Source organism: Bos javanicus, chromosome 1 (genome assembly GCF_032452875.1).
Source record: "Bos javanicus breed banteng chromosome 1, ARS-OSU_banteng_1.0, whole genome shotgun sequence".
NCBI classification, from domain to species: Eukaryota; Metazoa; Chordata; class Mammalia; order Artiodactyla; family Bovidae; genus Bos; species Bos javanicus.
This window is the reverse complement of record NC_083868.1, coordinates 1,318,897-1,337,579: the sequence shown is the minus strand read 5'-3', so window position 1 is coordinate 1,337,579 and position 18,683 is coordinate 1,318,897.

Genomic DNA, 18,683 nt, shown 5'->3' with positions numbered 1-18,683 from the left:
GCACGCTAACTCCTATTCTGGAAACTGACTTAGAGGCTGCAGAAATCTAAGAGTAGAAAGACAGGGAAAGGACGAGCTTGAGCAAGGTCAAAGCCCTCTTCAATCCTTCTCTGACTCTTCCTCCTGGTCCTGCTGCTCCAACCCAAGCCCAGGCTCAGACAACTCTCAGCAGGATCATACACCAGTCTCCTACCTGGTCCCTGACCTATTCTTCTCCTGGGTACCCTCCCCAGGATGCCCAGAGAGACAGATACTGCCGAGCGTCTTTTCAAGTCTCCAATCTACTATCCTTCTCCCTTCTCAAAGGGTCCAGTCTGCACTCCCTACTAATATACAAACATCCTTCCACGTTGTTTCTCCATCAGTGGTTTTCAACTGACACTTTGGCTACACTTTAGAATCCTGGAGAGCTTTAAAAACCACCCAGTGATTGGTTTAATCAGCCTGGGCAGGGTCCCAGGTATCTGGATTTTAGTTCATTTCCCCAGGACCTGGTGACACTTTCTGGAATTTGCAGATGCCAGTGGCTCAAAAATAAGAAAGACTTTTGTGTTTCCAAGGTCACTCCATGTGGTCTACGGTATGTTTCACATGAAGAGAAGAGAGTGGAGATGAGGAAAGGAAAATGTGGGAACGTGGATCGGTGAGGCAGCTTGTGAGACAAGAGGTCCCAGGACTGGCCAGTGGCCTGAGAATGAAGGCAGCCAGCCAACAGGAAAAGGAGGGCCAGCCCACTGGAGCCCCCATGTCTAAGGGGCACTTCCAGCTGGGGAATCATCCTCCCAGGCAGCTGTGCCCCCTCAGTGGATCCTCTCTGCTCCTGACATCCCTGGGCAGCATAATCGTGACTACAAATGAAAGGAAAAGATTTTCCCTGATGCCAGAAGAGAAAGAGAACTCTCTCCCTCCCTCCCTTTCTTAGGGTATTTCCTTTAGAATCCTTTCTCTGGGGACTTCCCAAGTGGTCCAGTGGCTAAGACTCTGGGCTCCCAGTGCAGGAGGCCCAGGTTTCATCCCTGGTCAGGGAACAAGATTGTGCTATGCCACAGCTAAGACCCAGTGCAGACAAATAAAATACATAGATATAAAATAAAATAAAAAACTACAATACAATACAAATTTTATTTTATAAAATAAAATTTAAAAATAAAATAAAATACATAGATTTAAAAAAATAATAATCTTTTATCTGTCTCTTTGAGATGTATGTAATCTTTTTAAAAAAACTAAACAAGCTCTTTACCAATTTGGCATCCTGCAAGCATCTTTCTTGGGGACTTGGAAATGTGAACAGTGAAGTAATGGTACCCAGAGTCTGGGTCTCTTTTGGAAGTGAGCCTGGGTGCCTGACTCCCAAGTTGTAACTTCTTGCTTTCACTAAGATATGAGAATTATAAGTTTCCTTAAAATGAGGTGTCACCTGCCAAATTGCCCTTTGGAGCAGATGAGGAAGGTGAGATGCTATGGGACATGGCTCCAGGGTCAGCTGACCATGGCCTAAAGCTACAGGACTCACCTTGGTTGGTCACTGCTGAGTTTTGGAGACACGGACTGTAGACAAGGAGGAATACGCATGTGTGAATGCCAGGTAAGGAGCTGCACCACCATGGAAAGTGGATGGCCCAGGAAGCACACAGGAGCTGACCGATGGAGGCCACCCCAAATACAGAAGGGGGATTGGGAACTCATATACATATCACAGTGGAGAGTGGGACTAGGCACATCAAAGTTATCTGATATAGTAAGTTGCTGCCCAAAGAAAAAGTGATCAAAAAAGGGTCCCCATATCCTGAAACACAGAAGTTGCCTGCTCCAAACAGAAGATATGAGTGACTACCATCAAGGTAGACCTTGATGACTGCTGCTCATGGCTCTTCTGGGAATGGAGACAGGGTTCCTAGGATGGAAGTGGGGACAAGCATTTGTTGGTCTGGAAGGACGTGCCCAGGACTCCACTCTTGTTATTGTCCTGGAGGTAGATACTCAACCGTTTGAGAGAGATGAGGTCATGAGACCTTGCAGGTTTCAGGCCCTACAAAATAGGTTTCAGGACCCAGAGGGCTGGGTGGAGGTGAATGAGAAGGGTTAGACAGTCTTTGGGTCCAAGAGGTGTGGTCGGTGAGAACATGGGAGTATTAAAGAGTCATTAGAGCCTGAAATGTAAAGGTAGGTACACAGAAGAAAGCTATGGGTTCATAGGCCCCATGCCAGTGCCCCAGGAACAAGCCCAGATAGGAGGACCCACCCCTGAATGATGAGCTCATTCCCAGCACTTGGAGTGTCCGTGATTTGTACAAGCTAATGACGGCCAGCACCCGTTACTCTCTGGTCAAGGTACATTTCAGCTGCACTCTGAACTCCAGAGACAGTGAGCTCAACAGTAACCCAGAACCTCTGTAAGCCTTGGGGTGCACTGGATCCCAAGGTGGGCTTTGACTTGGGGTTATCACCAATCATGGGTGTAGACCTGGAAGTCGCATACCTCAGTAAGGGTGTGAATGTTGATGTCCTGGGAACTGGGAACAGACAGGATTAAACACTCCACTGCTATGAGTTCGCTGTTGTGCCAACCATCTAAAATACCTTTCCTTTTTTTGATCCATATGGCAGTCCTTCCTATGTGCCAAGTGTCACCATTAGCATCAAGCCGCTGCAGGAATCTTTCCTGGGTCCTCTCAGGTCAAATGAACCAACCCTTCCTCTTGCATTCAGTCCTTGCTGATGAACCCAAGTTTGTGTGTCTGATGGACAAGGAGGCCAAACAAACCAAAACGTAGGAGTTTGAGGCAGAGAAAGGCTTATTGCTAGGTCGAGCAAGAATAGACAGATCATGCTTGAAAAGCCCAAAGTCCCCAACAATTTTGGAGGAAAAGACTTTTTTTTTTTTCCTTTTTCTTGGCCATGCCACGCAGCATGTGGATCCTTGTCCTCTGATCAGGAATGGAAACCATGCCCCCTACACTGGAAGCATAGAGTCTTGACCACTGGACTGCTGGGGAAGTCCTGGGGGAAGAGTTTTAATAGGCAAAATTTGGGTGGGGGTGGTGAGCTGCAGGGTATGTGACCTTCCTCTGATTGGTGGGTGGTGAAGTAATAGGGTGATGTTCAGCGTTCTGATCCCAACCAGTTTGAAGTCCTCTTCCTATGTGGGGGCCTTGGTTCCTGTAGAAGAACTCAGAGATATATCATGAAGTATATCTTTCAGGAGGAACTAGGGCTGATACTGAAAACTCAGCTTCTCTGTACACCGGTGCCAAAGTGAATCTCAAAGACAGATTGTGGGTGAAGTGGAAAAGGACAACCTTGTTACTTTGCTAGGCAAAGGGGGTCACAGTGAGCTATTGACCTTAAAACCATGTGTCTCAACTTGGGGAAGAGAGTGAGAAGTTTTATAGTAATTGTTAAAAGAGGGTGTGATCAGCTCGTGGACGTTCTTCTGGGAGTTGGCAGTGAGGTAAGTAGGCAACCTTCAGGTCCAACTGGTCTATGGTCTACATCCTCGTGGGCAGCATACCACAAAACAGCTCAAAGACATTGTTGTGTGTATCCACTGATGGAAACAGAACCTTGCCCCAAGGCTGCTCTTAGCTGTTTCTTCCTGGTCTCTCATCCCCTCCCTTCCCTAATTAACAACTGCTTGAGTCTGCCCACTGGAACTCAGGGCAGGTCACAGAGGCTCAGTGAAGGCTGTTTCCTATGATCAAAGAGATGGGGGGCATGGAAAGGTTTGTGGAGCCCTGCTCAGCATCAGGACCCTGCCCTGTTGTTTCTTGATTGCCTATCTTTTGTTTCTGCCTTACGTCATTCCTCTAACCAGTAACTGTTTCAGTCTGGCCTTTGGGACTCAGGGAAGGTCTAGGAGGCTGAAACCATTTTCCTACAGAGAAGAAATGGGGGACACAGAAAAGCTTTTGCACTCAGAAGAGCCCCACAGTGTCCTGGTTGGTTTCCTCCTGGCTAGATAGTAAGGATTTAGATTCATCGCTGTAGCTCCATCATTTTGCCCCGTATCAGGCACCAAGCAGGTGTCAATAGCTTCAGAGATGAATGACTGAATGAATTCAACAGGTGAAGAAACTGGCCTAAGGGTGGTTTGCCCATTTGAGCAAGTCACCCAGCTTGTTAGTTTCTCATCTCTTTGCACCAACCAGGAATAAACACCAAAACTCAGATTGACTTTTTCATTTCAGGGTGAAATATCATTTCATTTCATTATTCCATTTCATTTCATGCCCTATCCTTCACACTGGTATAAACATACCATGGAGTTTTTGTTGGTGGTTACTCCTATTGTTAAATAGGAGTTTATTATTGAATAAACCCTAGTGCTCCCTGGATGGAGCTCATATTATTCGAAGAGAAGGAAAGCCCATGCCCCACCCCATCCCACCCCCTGCACTCAAGTCACCTGACCCCACCCGACAACTCTGTCTCTCCTTCAGTCAACAAGAGTGCATTGAGGACATGCTGTCAACTTTTTGCTACCAAGACAGGTGAAATGCTGAGAGTCGTTCAGGGCACAGGTCCGAGGCTGGGACGGAGCCAAAGCTCGTCAGATGAGCACGTGATCAGAGGCCACAATACTCCTTATTAAGCCACGGCTGTTTCTCTTAAGAGGCGCGGCTCTAGAATTTCTGAGCTTTCCACACAAATCTCACCATGGCCACCATCAGGCAGGGGTGAGTTCCTGTCTTCCAAAATCTCCTTCTTTAGAAAAACCACCTGCTTTACTCTAAGGGAAGTACATACTTAGGAAAAGCAAGTTCTTTGAGGGTCTAACATTTCAACATATGCCACCAAACTCTTTTCTTCCTTCTGACATTGGAATAGCTCCTCTCCTTGTGAACTAGTCACATTCCAACTTTATACATGTACACATTTGAGCCCATGTCAATACTAAGAGTTATCTCCTAGTGATCTCCCTCCCATAGTCTAGTTACACAGATACAAGAAAATGGAGGGATGTTCATCTAAGCCACAGATGTCAGGAGTCCTGCCTTTGTCAGGAGAGCCCACTGTGGCAGGCTCTGAGTCCTGGCCCTTGTGTTGACTGGAAAGGGGCTTTCAGAGGAAGAGGATGTCACTCCATGTAGTCTGGACCTAGGTGAGCATTTAGGGTGAGTGGGATTCAGGAGGATACAGGGTGAGGAAGGGGGCAGGGAGAGTGAGGTGGAAGATGAGGCCCTCCCACCTCCTCTCGAATCAAAATGTATGGCCAATTAAGTACAGGAGAAGATGCTCAGCACCACTGGCCATCAGGGACAGGGAAACATGCCACAATGAGATGCCACTTCGTACCTGCCAGGATGACCAGAAGGAAAGAGTTAGGTAACAATAAACAATGCGTTTTGGCAAGGACTTTGGTGGGTGTGTAGAATGGTTCAGCTGCTCTGGAACACAGAAAGGCAGCTCTTCAATGATTAAACATGGAGTGACCATATGACCTGGCCATTCTAGGCTTGGTATCTTTCCAAGAAAAATAAAAACTTTGTCCACGTAAAACTGAACGTTTTACTGCACGTTTTCACTTTGTCTGTGTAAAACTGCTACCATGTTCACAGCAATGAAACAGAGCAGGACCATATGGTCCTTGCCCCTCTCCCCCAACCACATCCTTTGCCTGCCTTTTGCCTGTGGAAAACCTTAGTCAAGGAGTAAGTTTAATCAGAGAAGTGAGAAACATGGAAACAACGGAAGCAGTCAAAGGAAACTAAATGATAACAATGTAGTCATTAAGCGCAGTCAAGGACCTTTAGTTCCCTCTCAAGGGCTGTAGATAATATTCTGTGCTACATCCTGGGAGCTGTATTATAGACACCAAAACACCAGGTGGGGAAGCTAACTACATGACCAGACGGTACCCAGGAGACGAGCTGCCGCGATTCTAGGAACTGATTGCATCGTAAAGAAATGGGGACAAGTGCACCCTGGAACTGAAGATTAACTGCACCTGAAACGAGCTGATGCTGGTGAGACCACTGGTGACCGATTTAAAGATGACTGCTAGAGACGACTGTGTGTTTCTGCACGTACCCCCCTGCCCCCTCTGTCTATAAGAGTTCTCGCTTCCTGCTTCTCAGGATGGGGGAGTGGGCCTTTGAACAGATGTCCGCCACTGTCTCCTGACCCCAGTTGCTGGCACTGGAAATAAAGCAAACTTTTCCTTTCACCAACCTGGCCTGTTTATGGGCTTTTGAGTAGCGAGCAGCAGGACCCCCACACACAGACTCTTTCAGTAGCAGCAACACTATTCATAAGAGCAGGAAAATAGCCCAAATGTCCATTAGCCAATGAACGGATGCACAGAATGCTATATATGCACACAATGAAATATTCGTTGGCCATAAAAAGGAACAGAGTGCTGATACGTATTACAACGTGGGAGACTCATAAATATTACACTGTGTGAAAGAAGCTGGTCAGAAAGAACCACATATATGATTCTGTCCCTGTGAAGCTCCTGCATAGGGAAATCTGTACAAACAGAAAGTAGATCCCTGCTTGCTTGGGCTGGGCAGGGGGCAGGGCAGGGGAAGGATGAGATAAGGGAGGTGATATTAAAGGGCTTGGGATTTCTTTTTGAAGTGATGAAAATGCTCTAAAATTGACTGTGGTGATATGCCAAGAGCCACCGAACTGTACCCATTAAATGGGTGAATTGTACATCTGTATATCTCATAAAAGGGCTTCCCTGTGTCTCAGGTGGTAGAAAAATGTCTCAGGTGGTAAAGAATCCGCCTGCCAATGCAGGAGATGTGGGTTCGATTCCTGAGCCACGAAGATCTGGAGGAGGAAATGTCAACCCACTCCAGGATTCTTGCCTGGGAAATCCCATGGACAGAGGAGCTTGGTGGGCGACCGTCCATGACGTCACAAAAGTCAGATGCGACTGAGTGACTGATAGCAAACACATTTAAAACAAACAAGCAAAACAAAATCAAAGACCTTCTTTCCGCCCTTTTGGTTTCTTTGGGCAGCTGATGACTGAGGCACACTTTGTGACCTAGGAGGTGTGGATCCAAAGAGAGGCAGAGGTGGATGGGGAGAGAGTAAGACTGGAAGCCGCAGGCATCATGTAAGGCTCAGGGTTTCCTAAGTTATGGAGCTGGGGGTTGACCTCTCCGGGGTCTTAGAGATTCAAGCAGGACCAGTTGACATGTGAGGATGCAAACCTGTCCTCTAATCTACACCGCAACTCCTAGGAGCTGGGAGTGGACTGGTTTCCTTGTACTCATTTTGCTGATGTGTCCTGAGTACTACTCAGCATCACCATACAGATTCTTCATCTCCCCTCTGTTCTGATAAAAAGTCCAGTGCATGCAAACACTCGCACTGGTTACTCCAGCTTAAAAGAGGCCAGACTACACCCCTGCAAAGGCCCCGGCTTGGGGTGTCTCCTAGTCATTTCCACACCCAGTTTCCACCTCCAAGTTGGTAGAAATTCCCGTTTCTTGAGCTTCATGAGACAAGACAGAAGTTTCTAGGGGAAAGAAAAAAAGTTTTTAATGGGAGTAATTTTTTAATGGAACATTGTTTAGAAGTCATTTCAACATATACTATTTGTCAGTTGAATTGTAGAATGATTGTATGTAAGATGCCTTATGCTTGGAGATTATTTTGTTTTCAGGTGCTACAGAGAATTCCTCAGGAATGAATCACTATTTTAGGTTCAGAATTATATGGTTGCAATGGTTCACCAACTCAATGGACATGAATTTGGGCAAACTCTGGGAGACGGTGAAGGACAGGGGAGCCTGGCATGCTGCAGTCCATAGGGTCACAGAATTGGATGTGACCAATCAACTGAACAGTGGTTCCATATTGCAGGTCAGGATCAAAGATGCAGGGACATCCCTTCTGTCCCAACTCTTCATGGTTGGCTCTATAGATCCCAAGGGGAAAACCTTTCAGAAAACTGCTGAGCGTCTAGACTAATCATGTTTTCTCATCACTCAGTGATTTCTTGCTTTAGCTTAACTCTGCTGGTTGGATCGATCGGGCAGATAATAATATGAACACAGCCACGGGGTGAGGAGATGGGAACTGGCCTCTCTTGGATACAGCTGGGGAAAGCCAGGCCTGTGTTTCCATGTTGGCACACAGGCTGCATTGAGAAAACACCTGTGTGAAATGTTCATATTCATTAGGTTCTACCCCCCAACATGGCTTTCTCAATTGTGTTTGCGGGACCTGCCTCCATTTAGAGTCCAAGAAAAAGGAATGCAGGACCACAAAGCCTTTGATCTGCTGCACTTAATTCTTTTCCTTTCCCTGTTAACAGCTGAGATGCTGTGGCCGTGCAGAACTACACCAACCGAAGCTCCAGCCTCCACTTCCTGGACCATGGCATCGCCTTGAGTTGCTGCATGAACAAGTAAAAAGTAACTGTTAGTTGCTCAGTCGTGTCTGACTCTTTGTGAACCCAAGGGCTGTGGCCTGCCAGGCTTCTCTATCCATGAGATTCTCCAGGTAAGAACACTGGAGTGGGTTTCCATTTCCTTCTCCAGGGCATCTTCCTGACCCAGAGCTCGAACCCGGTTCTTCCACACTGCAGGCAGATTCTTTACTGTCTGAGCCACCAGAGGAGCCCTATGAACTGCTGTATGAACAAAATTGATTATAATCCCCAGCATCTACACAACCTCACCATGGCTGCCACTAACGTGAACCAGACGGTTGTTATGATTGGGTGACCAGTTTCCTGTAGACCAAGATGGGAATCATCACTGAAGTGACTTTTGGAATCACATTCCTTCAGCGGATTGGCATGCTGCTGGCCTGCTGTCTGTTCCAGTTCATCACAGCCAACCCTTATGAAACGGTGTAAAGGGTCTTTCAAGACTGATGGAATAAGGGACTTCCCTGGTGGTCCAGTGGCTAAGACTCTGCACTCCCAGTGCAGGGGGCCCAGGTTCAATCCCTTATCAGGAAACTAGATCCCACATGCCTCAATGAAGACTGGAGATCTCGCATGCTGCAACTAAGACCCAGCGTGGCCAAATAAATAAATGTTTAAAATGGGTAAAAATTAAAAAGAAAAAAAAAAAAAACAAGAATGATGGAATACGAAACTTGTTTTCATAAGGACCTGCAGTGATCTTTCAAAGACTTCCAAAGAATCTTAGAGCACAGTACATAACACGCCCATCCTCACCTCCCTCCCTGCCCACAGCTGGCACTCCTGCCTCTGCACCACCTTCAGCCTGCATTGCATGTAGCGTTCCACTGTGTGGAGCCCCATTGTGCCAGAGTGTAGCCAGGTGGCTCGCATTTGTCCTAGGGGTCTCCCCTGCCCCGAGGCTCTGTGCCTGCCAGCTCCTCTCTTGGTACTTGCTGTCTCTTACCCAACAGCTGGCTGCCAAGAGGGCAGAAACAGAGGCTGCCAGGCCTTCTGAGGGTCAGAATGGGCAGAGGGTCACTCCCCCCATGTTCTGTTGGTTAAACCAAGTCTTGGGGGCCAGTGCAGACTCAGTGTGGGAGAGGACATCGCCAGGACACGGATGCTGGCAGCTGTGGCTCCTTGGGGGCCGGCTTTGCACACCGGCTGCCGTGGCTCACTGTGGAGGAGGGAAGTGCAGTGAGATGGTTAGAACTGCAGCTCTGGAGGCAGGTTAATATGGGTTGAAATCTTGACTTGACCACTTCTTGCTGAGAGTACCAGATGTGACCATGTGGTGTAAGACATAAAATGAGACTCGCGATTATGTGATCTTGCCATCTGATGAAACTAGAAGCCCTCTTATGACCCAAATGCAAATTCCCCTCCCCACTCTGCTCCTGTGGCTAAAGTCCCCCAACTAAACACCAGTCCCTCATCAAACAGACAGGGCTCAGTTTCTGCTTACCCCCTGAGCAGTGGGCTTCATTGCCCTCCTGGCTGGTAGAAGTACCAAACAAGGCCATTACATCTTCCCATGGGAACCAGGGGCCACTGCACTCTCGTGTCACTACAGAGCCTGCATCCCACAGCCCAGCTTTTTCACCCTGTTCTGTGTGATCCCCACGTGCTCTTGCCTAGTAAGCAGTGATCCCCTCTCCTGGGCCGTGAGTGTAGTGTGTGTCAGTCACTCAGTCATGTCCAACTCTTTTCGACCCTATGGACTATAGCCTCCCGGCTCTTCTGTCCTAGGGATTCTCCAGGCAAGAATACTGGAGTGGGTTGCCATGCCCTCTGCCCGGAGATCTTCCCAACCCAGGGACTGAACCTGGGTCTCCTGCATTGCAGGCAGATTCTTGACCATCTGAGCCACCAGGGAAGCCTGGGCTGTGAATTTTTGTGATTGATAAACCTCTTTTCATCTCATCTGTCCTATGTTGGGTGTGGTGTGTTTATCCATCGCCATAACCCTGGGGCAGGAATCTCTCGTTCGTGAATGGTGTGACGGGGAGGTGGTTAAAACAGATGATAAAAGCAAAGGGCTAGAGTAACACATATTATTGTCACTATATATTGTCACACTGCTTATTTAACTTATATGCAGAGTACATCATGGGAAATGAAGCACTGAATGAGCACAAGCTGGAATCATGATTTATGGGAGAAATATCGATAACCTCAGATACGTAGATGACACCAACCTTATGGCAGAAAGCAAAGAACTAAAGAGCCTCTTGATGAAAGTGAAAGAGGAGAGTGAAAAAGTTGGCTTAAAACTCAACATTCAGAAAACGAAGATCATGGCATCTGGTCCCATCACTTCATGGCAAATAGAAAAAGAAACAATGGAAACAGTGACAGATTTATTTTCTTGGGCTCCAAAATAACTACAGATAGTGACTATAGCCTTGAAATTAAAAGATGCTTGCTCCTTGGAAGAAAAGTTATGACCAACCTAGATAGCATGTTAAAAAGCAGAGACATTACTTTGCTGACAAAGGTCTGTCTAGTTAAAGCTATGGTTTTTCCAGGAGTCATGTATGGATGTGAGAGTTGGACAATAAAGAAAGCTGAGTGCTAAAGAATTGATGCTTTTGAACTGTGGTGTTGGTGAAGACTCTTGAGAGTCCCTTGGACTTCAAGGAGATCCAACCAGTCTATCCTAAAGGAAATCAGTCCTTTATATTCTTTGGAAGGGCTGATGCTAAAGCTGATGCTAAAGCCTTTGGCCAATCCTTTGGCCACCTGATGCGAAGAACTGACTCATTTGAAAAGACCCTGATGCTGGAAAAGATTGAAGGCGGGAGGAGAAGGGGATGACAGAGGGTGACATGGTTGGATGGCACCACCAACTCTATGGACATGAGTTTGAGTAAGCTCCAGGAGTTGGTGATGGACAGGGAAGCCTGGCGTGCTGCAGTCCTTGGGGTTGCAAGGAGTCGGACACGACTGAGTGCCTGAACTGAACTGAGAGTGACACAAAGAAGGGGTCATGAGCCAATGAATGCTGTTGGCCTCTGGAAGCTGAAGAAGGCGAGGATTCTCCTCTTGAACTTCCAGAAACAATGTAGTCCTGGGACACCTTGATTTTAGAAATCTGATCTCTAGAGCTGTAAGATAATAAGTTGGTGTGGTGTCAAGGGACTACATGCTCAGTTACTCAGTCATGTCCTACTCTTTGCAATCCTTTGGACTGAACACCTCCAAGCTCCTCTATCCATGGGATTTTTCAGGCAAGAATACTGGAGTGGGTTGTCATTTCCTTCTCCAGGAGATATTCCCAAACCAGGGATCAAGCCTGCATCTCCTGCATTGCAGGTGGATTCTTTACCAATGAGCCACCAGACTGCATTCGTGGTAATTTGTTACCAGCTGCCATAGAGAACAAAAATATCATGTTTATCTTCCAGGCATCTCTCCTATCTGAAGTTATTTAATTAATTTATTTATACATTTATTGTCTAGTTCCTCTTACCAAGTTCTGTGAGAGTGGGCTCTGTGTTTGGTCTCTATCACCTCATCTCCAGCGCCTGGAATATCTGGGTGCTGGATAAATCCCTGCTGAATGAGCCTTGAGTGAAACATGATAATAGTGCAACAGCCTGTGTGTGGCCTTCTCTGGGCTTTTACCCTTCCACTGGTTCTGATAATCATGGGAAGCTTGATTCTTAAGATCATAGTAGCATTATTTGGCACAGTTTATAACAATGCTTTGTACTGAGAATATTGTATTCTTGGGGAAAAATTTTTTTTTGCAAAATTGCTTAGAAAAGTGCTTAATGTAACTATTACAATATATTTACAAATGCATCATTATAAAGGAGACAAGAAGTCAGTGCTGAAGTCAACATGGGCTGCTGCATTCAGTGAGGGGATGGTCTGGGGAGAGTTCAGGTCCATAGAGGCTTCCAGCTCACAGGTCTCCCCCAGAGATGCCGGCCTTGAACATGCCGTGTGGCGCTGTGCATCTAGCCAAATGGAGACATCACACCTCATCTCTGAGGTTACATCCTACACGTCTGTATTAGCCTTCTATCACTGCACAATGCATTGCTACCAGCATGGACGTTTTAGACAACACATTCATCACCTTATGGTTTCAGTGGATCAGGATCCAGGCCTGTGACAGCTGGGACCTCTGCTCAGGGCCTCTCCCCAGGTGAGACCCCCTTGGCGTGAAGGTGTTAGCCACGGCTGCCGTCTCACCTGAGGCTCAAGAGTCCTCCTCCAAACTCATGCAGTTGTTGGCAGAAGTCATCTCCTCGCAGCTGTAGAACTGACATCCCCTTTCCAGCTGGCTGTTGTTGGTCAGGGACTGCTCTCAGCTTCTAGAAGCTGTCCCCAGGTGCCTGGCACATGGCCCTCCTCTCACACCTTGCATCTTCCTGGCCAGTAGAAGAGCCCAGCTGAGGCTCTCGATGCCTTTCAGGACTCGCCCGATTAGGCCAGGCCCACCTGGGAGGAGAATCTTCCTTTGGATTAACTCAAAGTCAACTGAGTTGGGTACTGAGTTCTAGCTGCGAAATCCCTTTTGCCATAACAAGTGATTATCATCATGGGGGTGATGGCCATCATAGTAAATATTTTGGGCCCTGTAAATGCACAGGCAAAAATAAGAACGTTGTGGAAGCAGTAATATAACAAAAGGAAAAAACAAATTTACACACTTTTTACAAAATTCAGAAACTACTGAGTATATTTTTTGTAATAGAGGTCTGCCAATGGAATTCTCTCCTTTTGAAGGAGGGATAACATTTCACTTAAGTGGAATTCAAAGTTAGTATACCCTACAATAAAAATCAGTTGCAAATGTTCATCTGTTAATGCTGATTTGTACTGAGATTTTACCAATTTCATCTTTAAAAATGCCCTTTCACATAGATAGATATTGTCAAGTACTGATACTAATTCATGGGCACATAATTTTAATTGTGGATATTCACCAATTGGAGGACATTTATAATGTCACAGGTCTTGCCCAGACTCATGGGGAGAGGGCTGTTCCCCTGGGGTGGGGGTGGGGGATGGGCTTGGACTCTTGCGGGCCGGTTTGGCCAGTCTGCCAACCACAACCCCTCCACCCAGATTCATAGCTGCATTCTCACCGATTCCATTCTTTCTAAACCCAGGAGGCACAGTCTCTGCCGGACTTCTGCTAAGCTCCAGGAACTCTCTTCATGACTGGGACAATGCAATGTCTCATCAGAGCAGGGGTGGCCTCTCTGATGAGGCCACCTGCCTGCCCGGGTTCCTTCTCTCCTCCCCTCCTCTCCTCCTTGTCAGTTCAGTTCAGTCGCTTAGTTGTGTCCGACTCTTTGCGACTCCATGGACTGCAGCACGCCAGGCCTCCCTGTCCATCACCAACTCCCCAGAGTCCACCCAAACCCATGTCCATTGAGTCGGTGATGCCATCCAACCATCTCATCTTCTGTCGTTCCCTTCTCCTCCCGCCTTCAGTCTTTCCCAGCATCAGGGTCTTTTCATATGAGTAGGTTCTTTGCATCATGTGGCCAAAGTATTGGAGTTTCAGCTTGAGCATCAGTCCTTCCAATGAATATTCAGGACTTATTTCCTTTAGGACGGACTGGTTGGATCTCCTTGCAGTCCAAGGGACTCTCAAGAGTCTTCACCAACACCACAGTTCAAAAGCATCAATTCTTCGGCGCTCAGCTTTCCTTATAGTCCAACTCTCATATCCATACATGACCACTGGAAAAGCCACATCCTTGAAGGTCCTAGACGGACCTTTGTTGGCAAAGTAATGTCTCTGCTTTTTAATATGCTGTCTAGGTTGGTCATAACTTTTCTTCCAAGGAGCAAGTGTCTTTTAATTTCATGGCTGCAGTCACCATCTGCAGTGATTTTGGAGCCCCAGAATAAAGTCTCTCGCTGTTTCCACTGTTTCCCCATCTATTTGCCATGAAGTGATGGGACCAGATGCCATGATCTTAGTTTTCTGAATGCTGCGTTTTAAGCCAACTTCTGCTAAGCTCTGGGAATTCTCTTCACGACTGGGGACAATGCAGATGTCTCATCAGAGCAGGGGTGGCCTCTCGCTGGGCACCCTGCCTGCCTGGGTTCCTTCTCTGCCTCCGCTCCTCTCCTCGTCAGACCTCATCATTTCCTGTCCGCACTGGTTGTGGTCTCTCTGCTCCCTACTCCCGGAGTGTGTACAGCTCAACACGGGCAGCAGGGGGCGCTGCTGGCCTTGGCTGGAGGGCAGCTCCAGAAGTCGGGGGTGTCAGCCACCCAAGCCCCACCGCATCTCGCTGAGTGCCACCTCCCGGCTCTCTGCGCAGAGAGGCGGGTTGTGCTCTGGGCCCGGGAGATAAGGAACACGGGAGGAGGGACAGGTCTAAGGGTTCTGTGTGGAAATTAAGAGAAAAAAATAAAGTGAAACTCTGGATTGGGGCACATTTTTGGATGGCATCACCAACTCAATGGACATGAGTTTGAGTAAACTCCGGGAGTTGGTGATGGACAGGGAAACCTGGCATGCTGCAGTCCATGGGGTTGCAAAGAGTCAGACACAACTGAATGACTGAAAATAATGGAAAAAACCCCAGACACCCCAAGAACAGGGTAAAAGGAAACTCACTCAGGACGTTGCCTTCAGAGGTTGGCTGGCACATCAGTGGAGGTCAGTGCTGGGGGCTCTTTGGGTGAACACAGGAAACCTGAGGCTCTGCCTACACCTACCCCATCCCTACCCCTGCCCGCTGTGCCATGGGAGAGTCTAGTCCTTTCTCTGCAGGGGCGACCCCTGCCCTTGCTCCTGGGCGTGCACAGCCCAGGTAAAGAAGAGGCTCCTAAAGTGGGAGCCGTCATTGACTCCCAGTCTTGCCAAGTTTAGCTTCACACTTGGAGCTAAAACCCTCACCAGGATGAGCCAAGCTCTTCCAGTGTCAGCTCTCTCCTTTTGTAGCCCCTTCTGTTTCTCCCACCCCAACTCCAACCAGTTGTGCCCCCTCCCAGCTCTGAGCACAGACTCTTCACTCTGGCTCTTTTCTCAGACACTGGAAGCTTGACCACCAGGAAGCCCTTGATCTTTCAGAGACGGGATCTCCAGACCCCAGGACCCCAGGAGATCCTGTTGACATCATCTAGGGGCTCATGGAGCCCAGGGTTAGGAGCACATTATCCTGGTTCAACACTTTGGAAGGGGAAATTCTTCCCATAGTTTTCCTAATAAGCCTACAGGGGTTTAAAAAAACAAGGAAAAAACATCCATGCAAAGGATAACTTCTCAATAGGTTATGACACTAGACTCAGTGAAGTTATATTGCATAACTTCGGGGAACATGTGACATCCGCTTTGGTGAGGCCACAAACAGTATGAGGGTTAAATCCATCAAGAATCTGGAATCAGGTCTCAACAAAACTGAAAGGCAAATCATTTATGAAATTCAGCAGAGAGAACTTGAAGTAACTGACTGGAAGCTGAAGCCACTTAGGGTCTAGATGCTGCCCAGTTAGAGTTAGGGAGACAGTAGATGGGCAGTCAGATCCAAATGAAAATACACCACATCTTGGGGTGGCTTTTAAGACCCCTTTCCTGTCTGTCCCTGGTGGCTCAGCTGGCAAGGAATCCGCCTGCAATGCAGGAGACCCCGGTTTGATTCCTGGGTCAGAAAGATCCTCTGGAGAAGGGATGGGCTACCCACTCCAGTATTCTTTGGTTTCCCTGGTGGCTCAGATGGTAAAGAATCTGCCTGAAATGCTGGATATCTGGGTTTGATTCCTGGGTTGGGAAGATCCCCTGGAGAAGGGAATGGCTACCCACTCCAGTATTTTGGCCTGGAGAATTCCATGGACTGTATAGTCCGTGGGGTCACAAAGAGTTGGAGACGACTGAGCGACTTTTGCTTCCTCTCTATCTATCTCCTGGATTTGGCAGGACTGTATGTATTCTGCTGGGTTTCCCAAATGGCCCCAGTGCTGAAGAACCTGCCTGCCAATGCAGGAGACATAAGAGACACTGGTTAGATTCCTGGGTTGGGAAGATCCCCTGGAGGAGGGCATGGCAACCCACTCCAGTATTCTTGCCTGGAGAATCCCCATGGACAAAGGAGCCTGGTGGGCTACAGTCCATGGGGTAACAAAGAGTTGAACACGACTGAAGCAAGTTAGCTGCACGTAGGCGTGTGGGCTTTCTGCTACAGACAGCACGTATGCACCTACTTGTTAGTACCTCTGCCACCAAAGAGCTGCTAGAAGGACAAAAAACTGAAGCTGGGACTAATTTTGCCTCATTAGTTGAAGCACACTTTCAAGTTAACACAGTTAGGAGAAGTGTTTTGGCATTTGGACTAATTTGCCTCATTAGTTGAAGCACACCTTCAAGTTAACACAGTTAAGAGGAGTTGTTTGGCAACTTATCCTATAATAAAACTGCATAATATGACAAAAGCCACTACTTGTAATGGTTGTTGAGGATCTTCTATAGCTTTTTAAAGTTATTTCTCTAATACTCACAGTGCTTAAAATTTTGTTAATGACAAATGGGCTTCTCAAGTTCACCAAGTATTTTTTTCTTTGTTTTGTAGTATTTATTTTTGTGTATTTAACTGCATGCAAACTCTTAGTTGCAGCTTGTGGGTCTAATACCCTGATCAGGGATCGAACCCAGGCATAGGAAGTGCAGAGTCTTAGCCACTGGACCAGCAAGGAAGTCTCGTGGTGCTTAACTGTTTTTATAAGAAGAAGAATGACGCACATTTTGTATAATTTGCAGGAGAAATGTTTTAGAAGCTTCAGAAAGAAAGTTGACCTTGGAGAAACATACTGGGTTTCGTTTTTGTTGTTGCTACTTTGCTTCTTTTTCTAATAGCTCATTATTTTCAGATGCATCATTGTGGAAGTATTTTCCTGGTCCAGTATGTCACTCCTACCTGAGGCCTGATGAGACTGTACACTGACATTCAGTTCAGTTCAGTTCAGTCGCTCAGTCGTGTCCAACTCTTTGCGACCCCATGAATGCAGGACGCCAGGCCTCCCTGTCCATCACCAACTCCAGAGTTCATTCAAACTCATGTCCATTGAGTCAATGATGCCATCCAGCCATCTCATCCTCTGTCGTCCCCTTCTCCTCCTGCCCCCAATCCCTCCCAGCATCAGGGTCTTTTCCAGTGAGTCAACTCTTCTCATGAAGTGGCCAAAGTATTGGAGTTTCAGCTTTAGCATCAGTCCTTCCAATGAACACCCAGGACTGATCTCCTTTAGAATGGACTGGTTGGATCTCCTTGCAGTCTAAGGGACTCTCAAGAGTTTTCTCCAACACCACAGTTCAAAAGCATCAATTCTTTGGCACTCAGCTTTCTTCACAGTCCAACTCTCACATCCATACATGAATTAGAGACCTGCTAAAATGAATTTTGTATACCACTGGTTACTTGTGGATGCTTATATTCTTGAAGAAGCAATTGGTTGGTTCTGAACAGGTGAAAAATTAGTCATTTATTAAACTTTAAGAAATATGACCCAAGTTGATTTTTAAAGTTAACAGATTGTCGTGGACATATCAAGTTCTTCTAGGAAAGCTTAATCAGAATGCACATACTCTAATTTGGGAAGCTGCTTTGCCTTGTTCTGTGTTTAAGAATGTTGCTGTTGTTGTTTAGTTGCTAAGTTGTGTCCAACTTTGTGACCTCATGGAGTGTAATCCTCCAGTATCCTCTCTCCTTGGGATTTCCTAGGCAAGAATACTGGAGAGGGTTGCCATTTCCTTCTCCAGGGGATCTTCCTGACCCAGGGATCAAACCCATGTCTCTTGCATTGGCAGGCGGATTCTTTACCACTGAGCCACCAGGGAAGCCCTGAGTATGTTACCAAAGCATTACACACTTGAAAAATGACAAAGATATGGTGAACATTAAGGCCTTCCCCTAACTTTTGTTCTTTGTCTTAAGATTTAAAAATTTTTTCCTTAAGATTTTGTCTTAAGATTTAAAAATTTTAAAAAAGTAAATTAACTTTGAGACATGCTTTACATAAAACAAAACACACCCATTTTAAGTCTGCAGTTCTTGATGAGTTTTGGACAAATGCATGTACTTGCTTTACAACTACTGGGCTGTTGTTACTGCTTCTGTTGCTGCACTGCTCCATCCAGATAGAGATCCTTTTCATTGTCCTGAAAAGTTCTTTCATGATTGAGTCACTCACCCTATTTTGAAAAGAAATTTTAAAAACAATTTTTTTTCTTTTCTCATCTATGGATCTACCCCAACACACTTGTGTCTCCTTTTCTTTCCTTTTGATTATTGCTGCTCTAGCAGTCTGCCAGTTTGTTGGATTCAAACAGGGA